Here is a 22,152-nt window from a genome sequence, read left to right as displayed (position 1 = left end):
CTAAGCAGTGGCACTGGTTTTGACAGTCCTTTTTTCCCTCATTGTTATGAGATGGCCCTCATCCAGAAGTGTGCTCACGGCCGTATCCAAGATTAGGAACACTTGGCCAGGGGCCTGCCAGCTGGGCCAGGCAGACAGATGAAATCCCAGAAGAGGAATGACAACGTAGAAAAGGAGTTTGTGCGGCCATGAGACTCGCATCTTATTACTGAATTACCCATACCTCAGAATTGTTAAGAACTCCCCATAGGGAGAAGTAAGACCAAGACAGGGATTTCCAGAGCAAGATGAGAAATTGGGAAAGTTTGGGAAAGATGTTGGGGCTGGGTGTGACAGATTAAAAAAAGGAAAGGAGCAAAGGGGACAAAGAAAATGTTTGGCTGAAATGGTAAAAGTGAGAAGGAGGAGGGTGACAGGGTGAGGGCAGACCTGTGTTTGATGAGGAACTGGGTAGGAAGAAAGGTGACTGAGTATCTAAATTCAGAATTCCTGTACAGGCACACCTTCCCCTTCTTAGAAGGGTGATGACTTAGCACTGTAGTTTGGTGGGCTCAGTTAGAGTGCTTTAAAATCGTTGTGATAATCTACATATCTTCCCCCAAACTCAGGATTAGAACCTCATTTCTTTTGGCTTGCCCACATCAGATCTATTTTTTTTTAAGACAAAAAAAGAGGTAAAGAATAAGTGAATAAAAGAGTAGGAGGAAAACTAGAATGGGATGCCAGAAAGAACACATGTGGCCATATGACCTGCTTACGTGTGTGTAACACATCTAGCTTTAAATGTATGTTTTACTTATCTGTTTACATTTGCTAGGTGTGGTTTTTCCTGTGAGAGACAGAGATGTGTGTGATCTGTTCTTCAGCTAGAGCCTTTTCCGTTCATGGTGCCCCCACGGGATTATATACTACGTCTCATTTTGTCCATGATTAAAATCGGAGCTCTTTTGTTAAGTAAATAAACTGAATGAATTATCAGTGCTAATTTAGTCCTTTCTCCCTTCATCAGTGTGATATTTAAGTGTTTTTAATAATACTTTTAAGTGTTATATTTGAGTGGCAATGAGCCCTGTTTTTAAGACAGATCTTATAGTTCAATGTCAAATGTATCTGATTCACAGTAACTGCTGAGACCAGTCTCTTAACTTCTCTGGGCTTCATTTCTTCTGAACAATGAGTAATTATTCCAGCTCCTCCCTGCACTGTGGAGATATTTGGAAGGTAAATGAGATCACATCTCTGACAGCACTGCCTACTCTTCAGAGGAAGTCTGCACTATTGTTGTTAGTCGTTAATATTGTTCTTTTCCAGAGTACACCCCACCTAATACTTGTGGTGCCACTGTCGCGCTGGGCTTTTCACTGGCAAAATGATTTCAGTGCAGTGGCTTGATGTGCGCTGAGCTTGGGGTTCACTGTGACATTCTGTAGGCAGGACTCTGTGGTGCTCTTGGCCACACAGTTTGTGCATTGAGGTGTTAGATATCTGAGGCAGAAGGAAAGATGGTGCCAGTGACCTCTTAGGGGGAGGCTTTGGACTGGGGGTGGCTGGGTGATTACAGGAAGGCAGGTGCTGATTTACCTGTTTGCCAGTTTATTTTCTTTGGGGAGGCAGCGTTTCAATTTACTGCACTCCTTGAAGGTTTGACATATCAATTAGATGTTATCGACAGTAACAGAGGGGCAGTTGCTGTAAATGTGAAGTTTTTACTGGTAGGCCATGAAATGACACCCCAAGGGACTGTAAGAGAGGGCGTGATAAATATCGCGTTACCTGCACACAGGCAGAGGGACTGATTAATAGGGGAGGATGATTCTGTCTCCTGCACTAAAATGTTATTTATTCATTTGTTGTCCATCAAACCTTCTGTTCTAATTGGCTGAAAGGTTAAATCATCAAGAGCTGCTCATAAACCAAGTTAAGGTAGGAAGAAAAGCAGCATTAAATCATAATCAGAAGCTTGTTTATTTACTGCATTATTGCATCTGTGTGACCTTGGGGAGCCTTCCTCTCCCCCTGGTTACAGTAGCAACCCTGAGCTGGGGACTCACGCATGGGTAGGGGTTGCAGGGAAGGAGGAGATGTTTGCTGTGCCTGGTGGTGTCCCCAGAATCTGAAGAAGACAGCAATAGTGCTCCATGCAAGGCTGCCTTGGCATAATTAGACCACGGCTACCCTTTCCACTGCATCTTTAATGTATGGCCCTTGTATTGCACGACACTTGTAAAAGGAAGAATTATTTGTCGAAAAGACAAATATATTTCCACACTAACAGTTTTATAAAGATGTCAGTGAATAAGTATAGGCATCATTAAATCACATTTTAAAGGCAGGCTTCTCATTGTGATAAATCTGCATTATCAAGTCTCATTTCTGAAATGAATCATACACTGTAAAACTTTATGAGAGTTGAGTAAAGCGTCCCTTGTTGGCCAGTACAAGTGTATATTGTCAAACCGTGCAGAAGGATAGCTTCAGGTCCCAGTGAGAACGCTGATGGTGTTCCACCCCTTTCTTAGCAGTATTTCAAGTACAAGCTACTTCTGGGTGGTAAGGAGCTTTTCTCACTGCCAAAGTAGCTTATTCAAAGAAAGCCAAGAGTATGCTCCCATTCAAAGGATCTTTCTCCTCAGCTTGACGCCGAACACAGCTTGCTCTTCAGTGGGGCTGGAAAGCTCAGTCTCCCAGAACCACAGTGCCAAGCAAGGTGGGGCCACTTTATTTTTTTTCTTTTCTGCTTTTTTATAAGCAGTTGCATTGCAGGCTCACTGTTAACATTTTCCACCAAACATAAAACTGGTGTCTCTTGAAAACAGGGCGTCTGGCGAAAGTGTCTCTCCCCAGCTGCCCAGAGGCAAGGTTCCCACATAAATGACAGTGTAAACGGGTTCCTTCACCAACCAACGGCTAACATCCACGGATGGTGCCAGTGGGGGACATTCGGGGGTTTCATCCTCAGCTTTCCATCAAATTCAGTTTTTCTCCAATTTACCCCAAACCCTCCCTCGCAGAGAACATGAATGCTGCAGGTGTGGAATTATCTAGGAGCAAGCAAAGTACCCACTAGGATACTTAGACCACCCGTCCGTGCACCTGGCCCAGAGAGCCAGACACTGCAGCCTTCAACACAGACCGCCTTTCCTTCATCTAGATGTTTAACAAATTCACGACCACAGTTGTTGACGTCAGTATTTCAAGCACAGAGGGCCATGATAACTCGTGTATCTGACATACCATATTACTGTATCAAATACCATTGATATGCCATATTAAAAATAAATTAGCCAAAGAGGGTCTAATTGTCAGCTCTTTGGAGAGCGTCTCTGAGATGACAGGGATAACTGAATGCCTTCCTCAGTTTGGGGATTATTTGTATTTGTGTATGTATTTTAGGTTATCATGTTTGTGGAAAGGTAATAACAAATGTATAATGGTGGCTCATATGGCAAAAACGGCCAACATTATCTGCTTCTTCATCTTGTGTGACTGCTGAGTTAATTTTCCAGTAGGAACGCTCACCCATCTCAAGACCTCCTGGCCTGTGTTATTCTCAGTAAATAACACAACTTTGTGGTTGTGTTGCTCCACAGTCAGGTCGCATGTGAGATGCATGACAGACTCCTAGTTGGTCTGACAAAATTGGAACAATTTCAAGTCAGAGAATTAATCAGAAAGATGAACTTTGAGAAGGTGGACTTAGGTGGCTAATTTAGTAAGGAGAGAACATTTAGTCTAAGGAAGAGAACGTAATAAAGTAATGGACTCATTTTCCTTCTGAAGGAACAGACTGAACAGCACTTGGATGTGTGTTGCTTTTTACTAGACCTACACAAAGAGCGAGGTAGTCAACAGTAGCTGTCGGTATCACCAAACTTGGTCACAGTCTGGGTGGGCACTCACAAAAAACCCTATGAGAGAGGAGGGTCTCTCTAGAAAGCCAGACTCAACAAGTGGATTGTTTTTCCCCAATTAGATAAAATGCTGTATCGAACTAGAAATTACATTTCATATACATAGAAATTAAATGTCATATGTACCTACTCATTAAATGTTTGTGTCGGGCTTCCCTGGTGGCGCAGTGGTTGAGAATCCGCCTGCCAATGCAGGGGACACGGGTTCGAGCCCTGGTCCAGGAGGATCCCACGTGCTGCAGAGCAACTAGGCCTGTGCGCCACAACTACTGAGTCTGCGCTCTAGAGCCCGCGAACCACAACTGCTGAAGCCTGCATGCCGCGACTGCTGAAGCCCGCATGCCTAGAACCCGTGCTCCACAACAGTGGAGGCCACCGCAGTGAGGGGCCCGCACACCTCAGGGAAGAGTAGCCCCCACTCGCCGCAACTAGAGAAAGCCCACACACAGCAATGAAAACCCAACAGAGCCAAAAATAAATAAATAAATAAGTACAATTTTTTTTTAAAAGTTTGTGTCTAAGAAATATACAGTCTATTGATAATTGGGATTTGAGAATTAAAAATTAAGTCAAGGAAGTTCCCTGGTGGCACAGTGGTTAGGAATCGCCTGCCAATGCAGGGGACACGGGTTCAAGCTCTGGTCCGGGAAGATCCCACGTGCCGCAGGGCAACTAAGCCTGCGCGCCACAACTACTGAGCCTGCACTCTAGAGCCCACGAGCCACAACCACTGAGCCCTCGTGCCACAACTACTGAAGCCTGCGCGCCTAGAGCCCGTGCTCCGCCAACAAGAGAAGCCACCACAATGAGAAGCCCGTGCACCACAACGAAGAGTAGCCCCCACTCGCCGCAACTAGAGAAAGACTGCGTGCAGCAACAAAGACCCAATGCAGCCAAAAATAAATAAATAAAATAAATAAATTTATAAAAGAAAAAATTAAGTCAAGATGATGTCAAGATCACAGCGAGTGTTTCCTTTATAAAGTTGCCCAGGCATAGCTTCAGCGTGGCTGTCCTTTTTGTGAGCTTCTGTCCGTGGTCACACTCAATCTAAGGGTTTGAGCCCAGGCCACTGGTGGTAGACAATTTAGACCAGGAACTTCCAGACGTGGACATGGGCCCAACATACTTCGATGGAACAGAATATTTGGGAGGGTCTCTGTAATAAGAGGGGGTGAAAGTCAGGATAAGCAATCCTCAGGGAAGTCAGCAGGTCCAGGGGGTTGTTCTAGACCAAAGGCAAATAGCACAGCTTAGGGAGTGTCCCAGGCAAGTGGCAGCAAGGACCCAGCCTTGGAAACTGGGGTTCAGATACAGACTGTGGCCCTAGGAGGGCTGGAAAGGTTAGAGCACGACTGTAGGACTTTAGGGAGTGAAAGGTTTGGATAGAGCAGCATTTGGGGCCTAATTCAGCCCATAGCCTGTTTTTATATGGCCGCTAAGTTAAGAACAGTTTTTACATTTTAAAAGGGTTGTAAAGAATAAAGAAGAATATGTGACAGGGAGCTGTGTGGTCTAAAATATTTACTATCTGCCCCTTTACAGTAAAAGTTTGCTGACCCTGGAGGGGGTAGGCATAGACTTGAGTATAGAATAATTTCTGGAACCAGGGGTATGACATGGTTTTGAATGACCAGGAATGAAGTGAGAGCCGGCTTCTAGGATCCAGATACAGGAGAGCAGGACCCATGGCAGGGCTCACCTAACAACTGAGTGACTTCCTGTGTTCCCGCTCACTGGGGATAAGATTGGGCCAGGGCCTGGGTAGAGTCCACAGGTAAGGGAGGGTCAGGGGGCTGCTGCAGCAGGCAGGAAATCGGTCATGGACACAGCTAGTGGCAGCAGAGGATATCTGACACTTACAGTGACAGTTTATAGAGTGTTCTTCCAGCCTCTGCCTCGTTTAACTTTCCTGACTACCTGCAGGATAGGTGTTCTCCAGGTGTTACAGCAAAGACTCCAGAGAGCAAGTGATTCACTCAAGGCCATACAGCTAGTGAGTGGCAGAATCCGGACGCAGACCCTGACACTGTGGCTCCTGTCTGGTGGAGTTCCTGCTTCACCCCAGCTCCTCTCCCATAGGTAATCCCTGGCCAGCAGACCTCTCCACCTAACCAGGGTATCTATGGAGTACTTTTGAGAGCTGAATTTGGAACCTTCCTGCCCACAGTATCACCTCCATTTCAATCCCCCATCCTCACTGCCACTAAAATTATCTTCCTAAGTCTTCCTGGTTCCCTTATTCTAAAACCTCCCTAGACTTTTCCAACTTGCTGCTTCCTACCTGGTGGAACATAAGCTCATCCTCTTTGTTATAGAGTAGAACAGTGGGTCTCAAAGTGTGGTGCCCAGGCTGTAAGCATCACCTGGGAATGTGTTAGAAATGAAGATTCTCAGGCCTCACCCCAGACCTACTGAATCAGAAACTTGGGGGGTGGGTGCCAGCGGTCTGTGCCAGCACACCCTCCAGGCAATGCTGAGGAGCTCAGGTTGGAGACCCCGGGATAGCACATCAGAATCACTATGGATGCACCTCTTATGGACTAGAGCATCACCTTTGTTCTCTCCAGAAGGTAGTTGCTCTATTCTTCACTGACTGTGAAGGTGCTAGTGACAGCTACAGCACAGGTCACTGTGTACTGGTTCTGTTATGAGGACCAGTGAGAATTTCACTGCCGTGGCAAATTCTTCAGAATTTGCCAGCTGCTAAGCACTCCTGTGCTGGAGGGAAATAATAGAGTTTAGGAATATGGCACATAAACCAACTACTATACATGTGGACCTAGACTTGGGAGTCCCAACATCTAGATCTTCAGAGGGAACCTATGTTTCCCAAATCCTGCATTTCTGTGGAATGCACACTAGTGCATCTAACCAGACTCACTTGCTATGAAAAGGGGTCCCAACCAGGGGCTCTCAGAAGCATTCTACAGAGCCTGTGCCAGTCTTCTGGGTCCCAGATCCCCTTGCTAACAGGACAGTTTGACTCAAAGTTGGGAGTCATGATCTTTCCAACAGAGGTTATGAAATTGAAGATAAGAAAATCACAAAAGCGAAGCTGGATCTCCCAGAGGTACAGCTATCACCCATCACGTGCACTGAGTCCACAGGTGGTGCGGTGTCACAGTTGTAGTCTTAATTTAGTATGGGTCCCTCTCTTGTTGCTTTGTCACATACAGAAGAAATGGTTCCAAAAGGACATTTGTCATCTTCAGTTATAGACTAGAGCAATGGTCCTTCAAGGAGTGAAGGGTGAAAATATAGATATCCTTCCCAAAGACTTAAAATTGATACTGAGGGGTCTTCTCCTCAGATCAGTATCTAGGCAAGGGTTGGAATTGTTATTAGTGGCAGTGGTATTAGGAGGGTTTCTGGTTGTTGTTAATCTCTAGTTTAAAGGCTTCTCAGTACAGTTTTTCAGATCTAAAGTTCTGCTGACTTGATGGAAAAAAAAAAAAAACAGCTGAATGGCCAAACAGCTGAAATTTCATCCATTTCAGCATCTCACACCCCACAGCCCTTCAGGACTGCTCAGCAGGACACCAGTGAGATCCTGATGGGGGCAGAGCCGTAACAAAGCAGGGAGATGAGCAAAAATCATCTAGTAACTTTAGGAAAATCCACTTTGTGTTTTCACACACTTGGCTGAACTTTTCAAAAATATTGACTAAACCACTTGCCAGCTGTGATTACCAACAGCTCTATTCGATAGTCTTTGACAGAAAGCCAATGGGCGTGTGCGACGTCATCCAGCACTAACAGGGCCTTCGTTAGCAGCTGTTGGGGGGATGAGTGTGCTCCTGGGCCTGGATGAGTGATTCCTGTCCCTGGGTGCTGTTCACTTGAGCATCACTAAACTGTTTGCCTAGCAAGCCCAGGGGCAGACATGAAGCCTGCCTGTACATCTCCATCACTCAGAGGGCTTTTTATGTTCCAATCTCCAGGAACACAAATAATATTCTTTCTAAGCCGCTCCAAAATACAAGGGATAGAAAATATCATGGAAAAGGTGAACTGCCAGACAGTAAGCCCTCATGACCAAGAGTTGATACATAAAATGATGACAAATTTATTACACACATTCACTGCCGGCTTTCTGAGATTAATAGCTGATCTATCTGATTTTAAAGCCTGACAATGGAATCAGAAAGAGTTACTGGTTAGTTTTCTCACCCATCACCTTCACCCCGCAGCCTTCCTCCCCAAGAAATAATACAGAAAAATAAGCTGATTTAGCTTCAGCAATGGTCTTACAGTATTTTATGGCAGGAGATTTCCACGTGCCAAGGGTAACTTTTAATCTCGTTGAATGCAGTTTGACTTCCTGGCATCTGCCTTCAACTCTGCAAAACCCTCAGGGCAGGAGACTAGCACAGGGAATAACTAGGGGTAGATTGAAACACAACCTGAAAGGAAGCCATATTTTTGTGTCTCATGGTTGCTTGTTTACTGTGAAGTAGTAAAGAAGTCATTGTTTGATGTCTTAGCCTTGAGGGCATGAACAGAATTCAAAGCAGATGTTAAGAAAAACACTGCATCAGATCTTAAGCATGCACACACACACACACACACACACACACACACACACACACACACACACACACAGCCTAGGTTCAGAAAGTATGGGGAGGGGGCTTCCCTGGTGGCACAGTGGTTAAGAATCCGCCTGCCAATGCAGGGGACACAGGTTCGAACCCTGGTCCGGGAAGATCCCACATGCCGCAGAGCAAGTAAGCCCGTGTGCCACAACTACCGAGCCTGCACTCTAGAGCCCGTGAGCCACGACTTCTGAGCCTGCAAGCCACAACTACTGAAGCCCACGCAGCTAGAGCCTATGCTCCACAGCAAGAGAAGCCACTGCAATGAGAAGCCCGCGCACCGCAACGAAGAGTAGCCCCTGCTCGCCACAACTAGAGAAAGCCTGTGCTCAGCAACTAAGACCCAATGCAGCCGTAAATAAATAAATAAATAAATAAAATTTATTTAAAACAAAAAATATGAGGAGGGAATCTCTGAGGTTGCTGGCTCGAGGGGAGTCAGGATTCGTCACAAAGAGCTAGGTGCCTCCCGTGCAGCTTCTTTCTCCCTGATTTTGTTCCTGTGCCTAATTGAAAGGATCTGAAGATAACCCCTGGCCTGCCATACCTCCAGCCTCTCTCCTTGCCCAGCTGAATCCTCCTACCTGGCTTGGCATCTGACTGTTGTGTCATAAATTATCTAAATTATTCAATTTATGTGTTTAGCACATGCCCCGGTCATCTCCTGTCCTGTCTCCTTGTCCACCATGCTTTGTGAGTTCACGGGAGCCAGCAGCTGCCTCTTTCTAGGCACCAGTATGATCCCTGCCGGAGGCCTGGCTGAAGGTGCTGAGAGGGGCAGAGCAAGGTCGCGGAGGAAGTTCATTCTTGCCTGGGTCTAGGCCAGCGTACAGCAAGAATCCGGGAAGGGGTCAGAGAATGACTTGGAACCAGCCCTGGAGAGCAAGGGGCCTGCAAGAGAACATGTGCCTCTTCTAAGTCTTAAGAGAGGTCTAGGACAACAAAGCCTGGATCCAGAAAGTCACCAACAGGTGAAGGTGGCGGTGATTTTTTAATCAAGAAAGTGCTGGAAAAGAGGAAGAGGTGATTTTTTTTTTTAATTCAACTTTTTTACCATCAGAAAATGTCCCAGAAGAAAGGCTGTCACATGCACGTACTGCCTTACATCTGCTTGCGGGTCATTCACTGTCTTGCTTTAATTGTGTTGACTGTGGCAGCCTATGCAAATTCCAGAAAAGGCCTTTATGGGGCCTGCCACGAACACCTGTCATCTCTTCATTACAGAACTCACAGAGATTTCAGTGCATTAAATGGCTCTAGGCTAATCTTGGGCGCCTCCGTGCTAAGAGCGATAGTTTTCATCATAAAGAAACATTTTTTTTGTATGCTGGAGGTTTTTAAAGCTCTCCCCAGTGCCCCCAATATCGTACCTGTTCAGTTGCAAATATCAGGCCCTTAATGGCTGGAGAGGGAGAGTCTATTTTTAAGTTTTTACTGAATATCTCCCCGGTGTGAGGTGCTGAACAAATTTAGCATGTCATCAGATCTGGACTTCCTGCAGGGGCTTACTGTAATTTTTAGGTATGAAATTGGTCAGGTTTGATTCAGAGAATGCCTGGTGGTCCTTCTGGAGGCCGCTGGCTGGCTTAGCCGTGTGTACTGTTGTGGGCTGCTGAGGTCAGGGCTGGGCTTTGTTCTGCACAGGCTTTTGGCATGGATTTCCATAAAAGCAGCCGTTTTTATTAAACCTGAAATTCAGGGGGCATTTAGTCCTCATTGTGTTCTAAGTCCTTTCAGTATTTAAAACACTAGGAAATGAAATTGCCAAATTCTTAACATTTGAGAATTGGCTCCTGCCCACGCCTGGTCCTCACGTTTCCAGCGCGCACGTCAGGGAGGGAGGGTTCTGGGGGAGATGTGGAGGCGGCGCTGCCCTGGAGGAAGCAAGCCTCTCGGAGCGAGAGCCACTCACGTCATTGAGTCAACACTTCCGTTGAGCCTTGTGCTTGCCGGGGAAATCCAGCCGAATCTGCCCTCCCCGCCAGCTCCCAGAGCTATCTGCTGGCAGAAAGTGCGGCTGAGCCACCAGCTCCTCCATCCTTTCCGTGGAGACGTAGACCCAGGTGGTGATTGTATTCCATGAAAATTTCAGCAAAATTTCCAAGCGCCTGAGCCGGACACTGAGAGATCAAATGAAGGAAAATCCCTAACGAACAACGTGGAGCAAATCAAGTTATTTGAAGCCTGTTCAGGGCCACGAGGGAAGAGAGGCGAGTCCTCCCTCACCCCTTCTCAAGCCCCCTGAGCCCCACCAGAGGCCTGGCTCAGCTTGGCCCAGTCTGTTACGGAAAGGAACGTCACAACACGTGAAACCTCAGCTGCATGAAGAGCCCTTGCTCTTCTGCTCTCCTCACCTCCAAGGGAGGGCCACATCTGTGCACCTCTTTACCACCACCAAGGACAGCACTCCACAACCTCTCCTGGTTACCACGTTGACTGGCTTCTCATTCGCCTGTGTGCCGAGAGTTACTACTCAGTGGCCAGAATGGGCAGCTTGCTGATCTCCCGTCTGCTCGTCAGCCACTAGTGGGACCATGTCACCCCAGAGGGGCGGTTGGTAGACTCAGCCCAAGGATGGCAAAAGGTTGGCCTAGACACTGCCTGGCTCCTGAAGTCTGGTCTGAGTGTTTATTTCCAGGGACAGTGAGGACTTTGGGCCTCTCGCAAGTGGCAGCAAGAGTCCCCTTGTTCACTCACAAACACAGCCCTGTTCAGCCTCTTCCTGTCAGTCCCCCCAGTGCAGGGACAACTTGGTGGTTCTTCAGAGGAAGAAAAAGATTTTTGTTTGTGATGTGGACCTAGAACCATATGAGTAATGAGTTTTGTCTGAAGAAGATGATGGATAATCCTTCAATATCAGACAAAGCTGAGCCAAAGTGAATTTTTTTATACAAAATCCTTATTTTTGGAGCCTTCTAGGACTCCAAAGAAATGGACAGAATGTGGAGAATTTGTGGGTGAGGACCTCCCAATCTCCACACTGTGTCTTGTGAATTGGTTTGTTGAAATTCTTTCAGGCTCTAGATCTCTACATTTTGAGCAAGGTCATCTTGGGTAGTAGCTATTTCTGAACCTATTTCTTATTCCCTTTATATGTTCATAAATTTACTTAGAGGTGTGAACTTTGTAGCATAAAATCTTTGTACCTAAAAAGCTCAGCTGTATTGGTCAGCTTCATCAGAAAAACCAGTGACCAAAGGCTGCTGAAGAATACCCTTTGCGCTGAGGGGGAAGAGGAGGGGTGCTGTTAGGCCAGGAACTTGGATGGCAGGTGACCCAGCTGCTGTTTGGGAGGGTCTGTAGGGACTCCTGACTCTGTGGTAAGACACACACACAGTTCCCTTGGAAGAGCCCCAGCTTTCTCTCTCCTCCTGACCATCTCCTGGAGAAGGCAGGTAATAGGCAAGGGTAAGAGTCATTAATTATAAGATCCAAGTGTGACAGAAACGCTATTAGAAAGAATGCATCTCTTCAAAAGACTTACCAGACATTTAAAAGTTTCCACAGAGTTTAAATTTGTGAGGGAAACCATTAAACCTTGTAAGAAAGAAATGCCAGACCAAGAGGGTGTTTTATAGACACTAATTGGATTGTCAAGGCCTCCCCGGTTTCTACACCACACAAAAGTTCTTGCCCAGATGCAGGTGTGTGTGGGGGGTGTGTGTGTGTGTGTGTGTGTGTGTGTGTGTGTGTGTGCGCGCACATGCATACAAACACACAGCAACTCCCAGCACCAGCTGTGTACAAACATGAATACAGAGGCAGAAGGAAACATGAATTTTCTTTTTTTCTGCATGATACTCAAAACCATTGTGTTTCTAGAACAGCTGCCCTGAGAGAGAGAAAAGCACTTGGCCCCAGAGTCTGTTTATGTGTTTGAGCCGAGAAAGCGATTTTTGTTGCAGGAGCTCTAAGTGAGACAGACAGAGTCAGAGAATAAGAGAGAGAGAGATAATTATCTAAATTATGTTCGTGCTATTATCGAAGACGAATATAGTTAAAATGTAATTAAATATGACGGGCTAGCAGGATGTAAGCCAAGCTTTGGAATGCTAATCATCAATTACTGCATCCCCTTAGGGGAATCAGGGAGAGCTCTATGGCAGAGAGTGGGAATTGGAGCTTGGGGATGGGGGGATGAGCAAAAATGTGGAGTATGGAAACAGCCCCCTCTCATCTGTCTCCCCCGAACTCTCGTTCAACCACTCCACAGAGGTCCCAGGACACATACCTTTCTGTAGGTGCCACAGAGTTAGAAGCGTTCAGCTCAACTCTTAGGAGGGGCTGGCAGGAGGGTCCCGACCTTCTTTTGGAAAGGAAACTTCTCTAAAAGGGAAAATTAGTCTATGAGCAGGGAGGGTAAAGCCAAGACTGGCTCAGGTTGGAGCAGTAAATGCAAGTGCATTCACCAGAGAGGCCTGAAATCCCTCTTGGTCAGAAAGTGTAAAAAGCACCCCCTAGGTCCAGAAATCCCAGGGGCGGGAGGAAGCTAGGGGAAGGCTGATCTGGACTATAATTAGGACAGAAGATGACATGCGTCATCCTAGCAAACTGCTCCCCACCAGCCACCCCAGCCTGAGGAGGGGCCCCACCAAGGCTGAAAACTGACCATGACCTGAGGAGTTCAGATGAGACTCAGGCAGGGCCCACCCCCGGAGAGTCTGAGTTTTAACTGGTCTGGGGTGTGGCCTGGGAGGTGGAAGGTTGAGAAGCTCCATAGGTTACTCTGATGTGCAACCAGGGTTGAGAACCCGCTGGTCCAGCTAGGACCCAGCTTCCATTAAGCTAGTCACAGGAAGCAGGCAGCAGCTGCTGGGGACTGTCAGCTGCAGCATTTTTCCATGAACCCCAGTTCTGCCTGTCTCGAGGCAAAGGAGAGATCAGTGGAAGACGATAGATAGATTTTTTTTTTTTTAACTGAAACATAATTTGTTTATCAGTTCTGTTGCTAGATCCCCAAAGTGTTGAGTTTTCTGGGATTCCTATGTAAGAGTTAGAAATTTAATTCCCTCCGTTTAACACTGCCTGAGCTGTCTAAGCCTGGGGTAGAAACCTGGCCACCTCCTGGGCCAGGTGGGTGATGTACGTGACAGGCTAGGGCGGGCTCCTGGGCATGAGGGAGACGCCACAGGCTGGAGGAGCTGAGTCCATCACCTTTACTTCGGAACTAGCCAGTGTTCTCTCAAGACAACCCGAGGATGCCAGATCATCTCGTTTTCAAGAGAAACCAGAAATTTGTATTTTTATGTGAAATCTTCTAATTTGTAAGTGGTAGCTAACTTATGTTTTTAAAAAATACTCAGTAAACCAGCAAAGTATGTCTGTGAGCCTTCCTTGCGTGACCTTTGATCTCAGTAAGCATTCGGCTGATCAACATGTGACTAAATGATCACTAATCCCAGTGGCTCCTGACAAGCTGTTTCCCTGCCACCTCAGGGCTGCAATCAGGTTAGACAAACTTGGCACCGTTTTTCCTAAGCCTGGCACATAGAAGGCTCTCAATAAATAGCTGTTGAATGGAGGGACAGACAGAGTGAATGTCACGAGCCCAGAATTCCCTGTAAGTCGGGGCAGTGAGTTGGCTATAAAATCCAGTTAAGCATCCTGCTAGACAAAAGAATTAACTCCCAGGTGCCAGATTGGTCGCTGAGGCCTGCACCAAGGAAGGCTTCAGTGTAGCCGGGCACCAGAGAACTGAGCAAGTGAGCGGGTTGCAGGACGTGCTAGGCTGGGAGCCAGCGGGAGTGCGTGCAGGGCCCAGTTTTAAGGCTGTCACAATGCGAGGGTTCCCACCTCACCACATCATGGAAGGCGCACTCTCCCTCACACGCCCGGTCCACGGAGCGTCTTCAGATGTGATTAAAGAGATGAGTGTGGTTCTTGGCCCATGGCAGCAGCAAGGCAGACGAAGAACAGCGTGCTCAGAGGGACAGAGGGACGGCAGGCAGCTGGGGGGCCAGCGCGAGAGGTGAGTCCATAAAGATCTGTCAGAGGGTCTTCAGGCCAGGCAGGCCTGGAGGCTCACTCAGACCTTCAGCACCCGGCCCTGCTCGGTGCCACACGGCTGGGAGTAGGCGCCACCGCCACTGCATACGCTCAGTTGACAGCAGACAGCCTTTAATATTTCCTCCCTTTTCGAGAATCTTTTCTGCAGGTTCACGTTTGCCTTCTAGCCCTGCACCCAAAGGTTGTAAATAAAACGCTCCCCACGTATCCTTGCCATTCCTTGTCACCACAGGCTTCTCTCCCTTTCTTGGCTGTGTTTTTTGTTTTGTTTTGTTTTTTAACTTTTGAACTTTTAAATTTTTATCAAAGACATGTTCAGCTTTCAAAGTCAAGTAGGAGCACAAGGCTTATAACAAAAATGCAACAACCCCCTGCTTCACCCTTTTTCACCCCAGACCCCGCTCTCCAGAGGCAACTGCTTTACTTTATTCTCTTTAAAATTTTAAAAACTATTTTGAAAAGACAACACATTCAAAGAAAGTATATTTAATATGGTTTAAAAATGTAAAACTATAGACAGTGAAATGTCTCCTTCCCACCCACCCCTTCCTCCAGAGATGATAGTTAATGTGTAAACATATAAAAATGTGTGTATTTTCCCCATTTTTTAATACAACTTTTTCTACACCTTGGATATCTCTAGAAATTCTCCCTCCCTGTCTCTCCAGCTGCGCAGTCTTTCATGGTAGGGATAGAGATGTACCATAATTTACTTAACCAGTCCCAAGTGATGAGCATTTAGGTTGTTTCTGTTCTCTTGCTGTTCAAACAATGCTACTGCCTTGTTCCCGTGCTCAGAGCACATCTAAGCTAAAGCTTTTGAAAAAATCTCGTGATTCTGGTTCCCACATCTTTGTGCTGACCTTCTGTCTTCCCCTCCAGAAGCATTTAGATCTTCTAAAGTTTCTCAATAATATGCTTTGCTTTCTTGTTCATTGTGGTGGCCACTCAGTGGCCTCTAACTTAGAAACTTATGTCCTTCATATCTGGGAAAATTTTTTGTGTTACTTTTACATTTTATAGCTCATGTCTTTTGTCGTCTTTTTTTCTGGGACATCTGCTAATTGGATAGTGGACCTCTTGGTTTGATCTTCTCATTCTCTTATCCTTTTTCTTTTATTTTCTATCTTTGTCATTTTGTTTGACCTTCTAGGAAATTTCCTCAACTTAAGCTTCTAACTATATTGTTGAATTACTTATTTCAATTCATAGTTTTTTTAATATAAATTTATTTATTTTTGGCTGCGTTGGGTCTTCGTTGCTGTGCGCGGGCTTTCTCTAGTTGCAGCGAGCAGGGGCTACGCTTTGTTGCGGTGCACAGGCTCTAGGTGCGCGGGCTTCAGTAGTTGTGGCTCATGGGCTCTAGAGCGCAGTCTCAGTAGTTGTGGTGCACGGGCTTAGTTGCTCCACGGCATGTGGGATCTTCCTGGACCAGGGCTCGAACGCATGTCCCCTGCATTGGCAGGCGGATTCTTAACCACTGCACCACCAGGGAAGCCCCTTAGTTTTAATTTACAAGAGCGCTTTTTTGTTCTCCAAATATTTCCTTTTCACGTATTTTATTCTTATTTCAAGGGTGTGATACTGTTTTCTTTTATCTTTCTGGTGGTAATATAAGTTTCCCTGAAGTTTTTTTCTGCTTACTGAACTATATCTATATCCTTTGAGATATTTTTCTTTTCTATTTGCGTTTGGTCTCTATCTTTCATGTTAGAGTCTTTGGTGATCTTTGACTGGTTGTTTACCATTAAGCGTTAGGCACTGAGAAAGCAGGCAAAAAGCTTTTTGAGTGTGGGCGGGTTTGTGGACTTCATTCAAAGTTATCAGACAGGGTTTAGGCGTTTCATTGGGAGACTCCTGCCTACTCATTCAGATCCAGCACACTGGCCACCTTCAGTTCCTTCTCATGGAAATGCTCTTCAGATCTGCATGGCCATTTCTTCCATTGTGTAGGTCTTAGCTCAGTTGTTACTTTACCGGAGAACTTCCTTAAATACCTTATCTAAAGAGGCGTGACCCTCTCAGTTTACTTACATTGCTTTATTTTTCTCCATAGCCCTTCTTTAACTCTGATACATTTGTTTCATTTATTTGTCTCTCTCTCCCACTAGAAGGTAAGCTACTTGAGGGCAGAGTCTTAAATAGGGCCTTCTTCATTAAGCACTTGATAAATATTTACAGAAGGAAGAATGGAGGGACAGAGAGGAGGAAGGTACATCAGTATCTCTATGTCTTTCCTCTTGGGCTGGTCCGAGTCTCAGAGGGATCCTCCAGTCCCCTGCCTGGGGGTTAAGCCTGGATCACGGTGGCCTGAAAGCCGAGGGAGGGAAGGGGGCTGGAAGTCTTGCCATCTGGGATATTCACTTCTGTGTATTCCTCGCTCTCAACCCCTGCAGGGTCCCACCCTCTGCTGTGCATGGTGTCCCAGAGTCTAGACCCTCTCTGTTCAAAGACTCCAGAGTGAAATCCCTGTCTCTGCTGAGGTGGAAAAGGGCTCATCCCCGCTGTGCAGGAAGAAGGAGAAGGGGGGTGAGGAGTCCACCTCCTCCTTTTACCTGTTTTCAGCCAGCCCCCTGCCTGCCTGCTCCCCACCTTCAAAAGTAGATGGTGGCTCAAGGATCTGCAGTGTGAATTCGCTTGCTTCCTGTGTGTTTCTCTCTGAGGTGCTGGCAGAGAAAGATGGTGACATCTCCTCATGCTTCCTTTGTGCTTGTTTTGTGTTTGTGTGTATGTATTGTAACACATATATTTGATATGAAACATACATTAAATTTTCTTACTGCCCTTTTAGTGGAGGGAGCAAAGCTTAACCCATGTGTTCAATTTGCTATGTTTAACTGCCAGTCTGGCCCTGGCCGGACACTCCTGGCCATCTCCCTGGTGTCCACCACGTGTGCTGCAGAAAAAGTCTGACATTTGCTTTCCCTTTATAGCGTAGGCAGCAAAGTCACATAATTTTTCAGAGCTGAAAAGACCAGGCACCCTTGCCATAGGATCTGCAGGATCCCCAGAGAAGGCAGGATGAGGCTTAGGACGGGAAGCCCTTCTCAGCCAAGCCCTGAAGGCCTGTGTGGTGCTCTCATCACCCAGAGCCACTCTCACAAGCCCTGCCCTCCCAGAGGGCAGCCGCACCCTCCTCCCCAACCAGGCAGCTCTCCTGTCCTCTGCTTGCTTCGGACAAAGACTCCGCTGTCCTGGGACCTGGCGCCCCCCGGCAAACCCCCAGCCCCACCGAGGGACTGACTCCACCTTTCCCCTGACATAAACACAGACACCATTTTAATCCCTTTCTTCGCTTTCTTTCTTTTTATTTATTTTAAGAACTGTTTAAAATGCAGAAAAGAATGAAAAGTATTATAATATTAACTCACATACTCATCCCCAGAATTGACTGTAGTTAATATTTTTCACATACACTTTGTCTTTTTATTTTAATCAAAGAAATAAAACATTCCAGTTGGTGTTGAAGTATCCTTTGTTCCCTATCAGCAAACCCCAGTCCTCACCCTCTCCTGAGAGACAACCACTATCATGAATTCAGCATATCTCCTTCCAGAATAGTAAAAAAAAAAACATTTTACAAGCATGTATGTTTTCACGAGTAGCATGTTCACAGCGATTGTGAAGCACTCTGTAAACCACATGGTGGTCTGCAGGCCAAATAGGCTTTTCAGAGGACAGTTCTTGGCCCACTTTTTCACTCTCCTTATTAACAGACCACCTACCATATTTCAGCTGCAGCCCTAGGATTTTATATGCATTACAGTATTTAATCCTCATTCCTCAAGCAGTAGCTTTAGAGAGATTGTTTTAAATCACTTGTTTTTCTGGCTTGTTTAATTACTACTATGGCAACAACAACATTTTTTCCTTCCATTTTTAAACTTCATATGCATAGTATTTCAGCCTCATTATGGGTTAAATTGAGTTTTATGGGTGGGCCGGGTAACTCAATCGAAATGTATAGCTTTATTTCTCTGGAAAAATTGCTTCCAAGCTTCAAATAGCCAATTACCAGGGAAGTTTTGGAACACTACCAGCTTATGAGTTGGGACCACAGTACTGTTCGCATTGTTCTCTGACTAGTTCATGGAAGGATAGCTGATGTCCCCAGAGAGATCCTAAGCTTCTTTAGGGCAAGCACTACATCTTGCATGTTTCCCATAACACCCAGCAGGTACCAGCCTCAAGAATGTATTCAACAAATGCTTGTTTAATTCCTTCAAAGCCCAGCTACCTTGTCTGCCTCCAGGAAATGGGTGCTGATGGGAGGGTGGTGGGAACCTCTGGAGTAGTCACTAAATCATACACCATCAAACTCAGTGACTCACAGATGGGGCCCAGGGAGACAGTGTGTCTCGTCCAGGTTCACATGGCTGGCTGGTAATTACAGTAGTAATAAAAATATCAGCTATTTTTCTTAGAGCTAGTGTATGCCAGCACTGTTCTAGGTGTTTTACATTTGTTAATGTATTCAATCTTCACACACCAAAAATTTAGATAGGTATTTTTATTATCCTCATTTTACAGAGAGGAGACTAAAGCCCAGAAAGGTTAAGCAGCTTGCCTAAGGTCACAGAGCTGGTAAAAATTCAAACCCAGGAGCCTGGCTCCAGAGCCCATGCTGTCAACCACTTTGCCATCCTACCTCTAGTTCATGAAAGGCCATGATTAAAACCTGCTGTCTTGACTGTCCCCCAGTGATCCTCTCAACTGGAAATATTTTACGTAATGATACAGTGCTGGCATTTTCACTTGCTTCATGTCACACGATCTGTGTTAAAGCCTTGGGCGGTAAGGCAAGATAGGTACTTTTTTCTAATGCTTTCATATACATTCTACCAAACTCAAACAATACAGAAAAGTACAAAAGTACAATTAATGTCTCTTGAAATTCTTCCATCCAAACATTTTGGCAAACATTCTTGTAGACATCCCTCTTTTAATGCGTGTGTGTATAGGTATTTACAGTTTAACATAATCAGGACCTCATTCTAGATGCATTTTTGTGACTAAGGGAGTGGTATTATTTCTGTCAGCATCGGACAAATGAAGAAACTACAGCTTAGGAAGCGGGCATGATTTGTCAGCTGGAGAGATGGCAAGTGCCAGAGTTGGGACTTCAGTCCCGTGTGGGTTTCTGTGTTTGGGGTAGGTGCTCAGAGCAAAGACCCGCACATATTTTTTGACACCCATTGTTCCTGTTCGGACACTTCCTCCCGGCACCCAGTCTTGGCTCTGAACTGAGTGGTGCTACACCCCTGTTGTTCTGTTGTCTTCCTGGGAGTGTTGCCTACTAAAGAGATTCCGAGTCCTGGGCGAGTAGGAATATTTATACAGCTCTCCGTAAGCTCAATCAAAATGGCAGTCGAGCTTTTGTGTAGACTAATTGGTGGTGATGGTGTCCTGGCCCTGTGAAGCGTGAACCCTCCTCAAGGTTGCACCCTGATTACAAATGCGGCTCCGATGTGACAATGTCCCGATGCCGCCTTATCCTTTCCCCACTGGGCAGCACTGAAAGTTGTTTTGAAAAAGTTTAGGGGAAATGGAATCTGATATTTTGGAGGGAGAGATGCTCATTATCTCATCCTAACCAGCTTCCCTTCCTACTCGAATTTTGGTCTTGGGGTTGTTATCCAGTTTGCTGAAAATGAAATCATCTATTCAACTCTCGGGCTGTGTTAGTGAAAATGAACTCTAATGTGATTAGGTATTAATGCAGGGTAATGGAGGATTGGTATTAAATTGAAGCCTTCTGATCTTATTACTCCACAAATGCTCCCTCCTTCTCAGGCTGCTGCCCTGCCAGCCCTGCTTCCCCCAGCAGAGGTGGGGGCCGGTGGTGCCAGCCCAGGCCCGCCGCGGAGGCTGGGGCAGGAGATGGGAGCCAAGGGGGCCATGGTGAGGAAAGGGAGACCGGGGTTCAGGCCCGGCTCTGCCCAGGATGACTCACAGCGAACCCTCACTTCCTTCAGGGCCTTGGCCTCTACTCCACACTGCGGAGGGAGGAGGGGTCTTCCACAGAGGGAATGATTAGGGGCCTGTCTGCACTCTCAGAGCCCTGAGCATGTTGTCGAGTACCATGTGCTTACGAGAGTCAAGTTATACCTTCACGTCCAGAAGCACCAGACGATTTTTTGGATTAGCATAGGACTAGAAATCTAAGAAGAAAAGTCTTTACTCTGTCTGCTCCACTCCCGCCCCCTTCTCTACCCCAGTCCTTTTTGTGAAACTGGCTGAACCTAATAGCTGTCACCGTCTGAGGTCACTTGCCCTAGTTCTGTTTCCCTTTCCTGGAGGGGTGGTCTGAGAAGCAGGGTGGACCAGCTTTGGTGTGTGCTGCCTCTTGCATTAGCAGCAGGGATGGGACTCTGATGCCCTCGCAGCGTGGACCCCAGCTTCCCCTGACCTGCCGGAGGAAGGATGCAGATCTGTGCTCAGTTACCCTGCTTAGCTCAGAAATGACCCCGAGGCCTGTGGGAGCGAGGCCAGGCCCAGAGTTGAAGCCCCACAGGGCCTTCCTCATAGGACCACCCTGGCCCACAGGCTTTCCAAGGGAGCTGCATGGGTCTGGGAGCAAAACACTGAGAAAATGGGCCAGGAGTGCAGGCCCTGGGGATGTCAGATGGCATCACCTTCATGTATGAATAATAGCCTTTTTACAAAGAGAGTGATTTTTCTTATGCTGTTCCAGAAACATGCTTCCAGAGGCACAGACTTTGCACACAGGATGGTAACGACTTTTTAATGTCCTTAAGGGGCCTGGTGTCCAGGCAACAGTGAATCAATCTCAGTGGGAAGCTCACAGGGAGAGAGAAGATGGAACACCTGAAAGCAAAGGGGGAAAAACAAACCGCAAATACGTATTTTCTTTAGTAGCATTACTTGGTAATTAGACAATTACAGGAAACAGCTTCCCAGCAGCTGGCACTTCCACTGTGTGGACAGAGGAGGGATGCAACAACTGTGAACTCCTCACATTTTTTATGAAAGTATTGCTGGCATTTGCAGCTGTGGATGCTGAGCTCCCCGTGTGTTCTGATGAACTGGGCGGTGAACCGGGAGCAGATTGCCTCCTCTCAGGGGTGGCTTGGGGCCCGCTCGGCGGGGCTTTAAATGAACTGGCCCAGCCCCTGCTGATCCTTGAGGAGTGGCTTTTAAAATAGTGGGGCTGCTTTTGAGCCTACCCGGAGACTGGCTTGTCCAGAGAATAAACTGTTTGGGGGACATATTTGGAAGTGGGAAAAGGAGGGCTGGAGGGAGGCCTGTGGAGAAATTGCCTCTTCTTCCCCAGGTGCCACCACTCGCAGGGGGTGGGGTGAGGGGTTCAGACAGGAGCCTGGGGCTCACAGTGCAGCGAGTGCCGCCCAGCCTTGTCCTCCCCTTGCCCTGCCTCAGCTCCTCCTCCTCCCAGGGCTCTCCAGCGAAGTCACTGCGCCCACCTGGACGCATCCATTCAGCCCACAGCCCTCTGAGGGCAGCCCCGTCGTGGCCCTGTCACTTCATGAACTCCACCAGCCTTGGTCACTCCTCTGTTTGGCCACACTCTTGTCACTACGTGCGCGCAGTCTGCCCTTCACGCTTACGTCGAGCTTTAGGAGAATCCCGTCGCCTTCGCAGAAGGGCAGGGCGCCTTC

The 22,152-nt window shown here is 46.8% G+C and overlaps 1 protein-coding gene across 3 annotated transcripts in view; it reads left to right on the top strand.

Annotated features, from left to right (window-relative positions):
• Positions 1-22,152, top strand: part of BTBD9 (BTB domain containing 9) — a 402,264-nt gene that overhangs the window by 362,519 nt on the left and 17,593 nt on the right. The gene's annotated exons all lie outside the window — the stretch shown is intronic.

The sequence above is a fragment of the Physeter macrocephalus genome, chromosome 18 (genome assembly GCF_002837175.3).
Source record: "Physeter macrocephalus isolate SW-GA chromosome 18, ASM283717v5, whole genome shotgun sequence".
Classification (NCBI taxonomy): domain Eukaryota; kingdom Metazoa; phylum Chordata; class Mammalia; order Artiodactyla; family Physeteridae; genus Physeter; species Physeter macrocephalus.
This window is presented reverse-complemented; position numbering and strand designations above follow the sequence as displayed.